The sequence below is a fragment of the Arvicanthis niloticus genome, chromosome 3 (assembly GCF_011762505.2).
Source record: "Arvicanthis niloticus isolate mArvNil1 chromosome 3, mArvNil1.pat.X, whole genome shotgun sequence".
Classification (NCBI taxonomy): Eukaryota; Metazoa; Chordata; class Mammalia; order Rodentia; family Muridae; genus Arvicanthis; species Arvicanthis niloticus.
Window position 1 is genome coordinate 43,124,535 of NC_047660.1, and position 4,554 is coordinate 43,129,088.

Consider the following 4,554-nt stretch of genomic DNA (forward strand, 5'->3'; position numbering starts at 1 on the left):
TAATGGCCACTCTGAAGAAGAGTGTGCCCTGACACTTCTTATTAGAGTCAATGGAGTCTAGCTGGCATGACGGCGCTAGTCGAAGACTGTAGCATAGTGTTCCTGATGTTCGCTAGCTGTCTAACCGCTCACATTTCCCATGGTGTCCTTCCCTTGCGGCTAACCTGCCGAGACTGGAGGCCACTGGATCTAAACCTCTAGCCCCATTAAATAAAGACTCCAGAGGCTTGTAATTTATCAGCAAGACCTATAACAGTAAATCTTCAACCCTCAAAATGCTCACACGACGAAGAACTCAAAACTCAATTGATAGTGATACAAGCTGCCCACCTAGATTGGACAAACGTGCCCTATGTTACTCTATTGCTCCTCTATGATGTCCATAGCTACCTGTGGCTATTTCAAGCCAGGTGGATCCAGTTCGTCTTCTTCCTCCATCTTTGTCCATCCTTCTCCCCTCTCTCTGTCTCTCTGTCCCCGCTCTAATATTTTTAGCCCCGCCTTGTTTTTTCATTGCCCAATCACAGGCTCCAGCCTTCTATTTCACTTGACCTCACCTGTGTACAGACAGCAATCTAGAGAAGGCTGTGTGGATGGGCCAGGGGGATGAGTCAGACGGCAAGTCCTCCACACATAAGCACAAGGACCTTAATTTGATCCCCAGAGTCTTATGTTAAAAAAAAAAAAAAAAAAAAAAAAAAAAAAAAAAAAAAAAACAACTTGCCAGGTGTGGTAGTAACACAGGCTTAATCTCATAACTGAGGTAGACCAATGGGGTTCGTGCACTACACCTATACGTAACCACACATACACGAAGGCATACATACAAATGCTTTGTGGGGTTTCCGTCTTCCGGCACATAAAGAGAGTATAAGTGTGTGGCCTAATGGTTGTCGTCTTCCAATAAACGTCAGGGATTTGGAGTGGGAACTCACGGAACTGCCTCAGAGCTCCAAGGGACGCCTACTTTGCCTTACAAAAATAGATTTCTAGGGTAAGCGAAGTCATATTTTCATTCTTTAAAGTGAGACTATACCACTCCTTGGACACATTCCATTTGAGAAAGTAACTCCTGAACAAGTCAAAAGAGAAAAGGTGGTGGTAAAGGTGAAGGACCCAAAGTCACCTAGGATCCATGGAGGGATGGGATTTGACATGATAAAGACTTCTGTGGCCGTGGAATACAACACAACAGGCATTTGAAACACAAAACGCCAAAGATAAGAGAAACCACTGAGCTAACTATTGGAAATCAGCAGAATGCTGATTCTGGCTTAGTAAGAATATCACAAAATACAGTCACCAACGAGCATCCTACGGTACGTTACTCCATAAACCAAGAATGCAAAGACCCATCTGTGGGTCATCTAGGCCATTTACAGTGTATGAAGGCAAGCAACCTTGACAGATACTGCTGACCCTGGCATGGCCCTGGTGGGCACAGGGTGACCTGGTTCCTGCCCCTGGGACAGGGCCCCTATGTGAGCCTCCAGGAGTGTCGGTGGCTGCTGAGGGCGTAAGGCTTGTTTGTATAATAATGCACGTATTTTCACATTCCTCTGAGGAATGTCCTCCCTGTTAACTTTAACGACTCTGAGATTTAGAAACAGCAGAGTCCAGGAGTTGAGTGTATGGCTATGTCTCCTCAAAATGGTAAATGCTGGGACCTTCAGGACAGCCCTTAAGGCTATAGAAAGAGCTCTAAATACATGAGTTCAAAGTAGATATTATTTCCCAACTATGCAAAATGTAAGGATGCAATATGAATTATGAGGACCTTCAGGAATCTAAAGGAACAAAGGCAGCTACACTAAGAGCCAGTTTGTCAGAAAGAAAGGCAGGGAGATTCCTGGGTTCAAGGTCAGCCTGGGACAGAGTAAAGTTAGACCCAGGTGTCTGTCATAGAAATGGTAATTCTGGGTCAGGGTCCCACCCAACTAGCTCATCATTTGTGCTTAACAAAGGCAGACAGATCTCTGAATTCTTTTGCAATGTTAAAAGGAAATGTGTGCTTGCTGCCTCCTAAGAATCAAAGGGCTGGGGTCTAGGGCTGCTAAATCATAAGATAATCAAAAGGAAACCTGGAGTCAATGACTGGATTAATATGTAAAATGAAAGACTGGACCTGTGTTCTGCAGGAGATGAGCTAGCCAGAGAATTTTTTAGGATAAAGCTAGAGAACTGCTTGGACAGACAGACAGACACAAACAGACACACAGACACACGCAGACACAGACACACACACACACACACACACACACACACACACACACACACAGAAGGAGGACATGTTCAGAGAGATCTCTTAGAATAGCAAACAGAATATAACCAGAGAAATCTCCAGAGAAAAGCAGACTGGTAAAGCTGAATCAAGCAGAACAGAGGTTGTCAGCTTGGATCTACACTTTCTGTCAAGTTGTTCTTTTTGACACTCCCAGACACCCCTTCTCCCAGAACTCCATGCGGAGGCTGGTCCTTGGTAGATACATCAGAGACTTGGGACAGAGGGCCATTTTGTTTTCTATTTATTACAAGAACAGTAGATTCCATAGATTCAGCATTCTCACGCAAATGTAGTGTGGGGTGTGTGTGTGTGTGTGTGTGTGTGTGTGTGTGCGCGCGCGCGCACACACACACACACATATATATTGTATATATATATATATATATATACACATGTGTATGTATGTATGTATGTATGTGTGTATGTATGTATGTGTATGTATGTATGTGTGTATGTATGTATGTATGTATGTATGTATGTGTGTATGTATGTGTATGTATGTATGTATGTATGTATGTATGTATGTGTATGTATGTATGTATGTATGTATGTATATTTGTGCCTTTCAATGGTTCCGGACTTGGACTTGGGGAACAAAAGGAACAATGTAATGTCCATGTGGCTGCTAACAGTGGACAATGAAGTCTTCTGTCTCTATCCCAGGCATCTCATGCCTTCTACCAATATCCATAAAGTAGTGAGAGGCTAACGTGTTAACCTGTAGGTAGTGTGAGATCAAGACTTCTAAGGCATGGTGAGGGAGAAGCACAGTATGCTATGGCTTCCCTATCTAGAGGTGTTCCAAGGGGACAGGTAAACCTTACTGCATAACAGGTGTGAGACAACCTCTTAGGATTTCCACAGACTTTCAGTGCCATTCAAATCACACACACTCCAATTTTAGAGAACATAGTAAGTAGGTTTTAGCTTTCCTAGAGAATCCCAGAAGATTCTTAGATGTTACTTCCAAAGAAGAATATTGCTGCACCCCTGAGTTAAACAGCCAGGAATTTCCTATATTGACCTGGCTTCGGCAAGTATTTAAATGACCTGACTTCTATCCAGTGTCTCTATATAGCCCCACACAGAATCTTTCTTTACTTTTAGACAAAGGGAAATTCAAATTATTATGTCAAGAATGTAATACATCTTTAATATCACGTCAGAGCTCATAGCTCTTTGAGGAATCGAGACTTGAGTCTCTCTAATGTTTACCTTGGAAGCTTGCTTTTTTTGACTTGTGGTAAATAACATGTCCTTAGTTCGTCTTCTTAGACATCCGTGGCCATGAGTTTCATTTGTATTAAAGAGATTTTATTATTTAATGTGGCGGTAAGCACACATCTCACATATTTTTCTCTCACTGCTATAAGGCCCTGATGAGGTCTATCAGGCCACTTTAAAAATAACTATATTAAAATCTACCCTAACATTATGAATGAGTGATGTCATTCAGATTGTGGCTATATATGGCAGATAGTCTTTCTTGAACACAAAGCTTTACACCAAGCATTACAGTCAGAACCTCATACTTACTGCCTTTGTTTTTGCCTTTGCCATTCGCTGCATTGTGCATGTTCAGCCACTGGGTGGCAGTATGTGCTTAAGAATAGTTACTGTTTGCCACCTTGCTTTGACAAAATCTAAGTTTTTAAAATCTTGTAAAATAACTATTGTATCAAATATAAGAAATACAAGTATTTTCTGAATGCAACTGCCTACTTATAGGTGACTAAAGAGACTTCTTTATAAGAATATTTAATTTGAGTTTTACAGTTTCAGAGGTTGAATTCATGACCACCATGGTGGGAGACCATTAGGCAGAGAGAAGTAACTGGGAATGGGGTGAGCTTTGACACACTTCCTTCAACAAGAACATATATCCTAATCCCTCCCAAATAGTTCCACCTACTGGGGACCAAACATTTGAATGTATGTGCCTATGGAAGTCATTCTCCTTCAAATCTCCACAATAAGTTAAAATTGAAAGATGATGTTCCACTTGGCTTTTATCAAAGATGTTGGAGCCTAGCAAACTTGTAGTCTTCTTCTCTAAGAAGCTTCTATTGCAGACTTGGTAGGCTGTAAAATAAGATTCCAGCAGAATACCAGACATCTTCTCCAACTCATCTTCTCACACCAGGTCCTGGTATTGACAGGAGACAGGCACACACACTCATCCCTAACTCAGACGTTGTGTTCATTGATAACCACTCACAAATGAAAAATCGATTCTTGTTGAGTCTCAGTGGAATCACCCACAAGGCCAG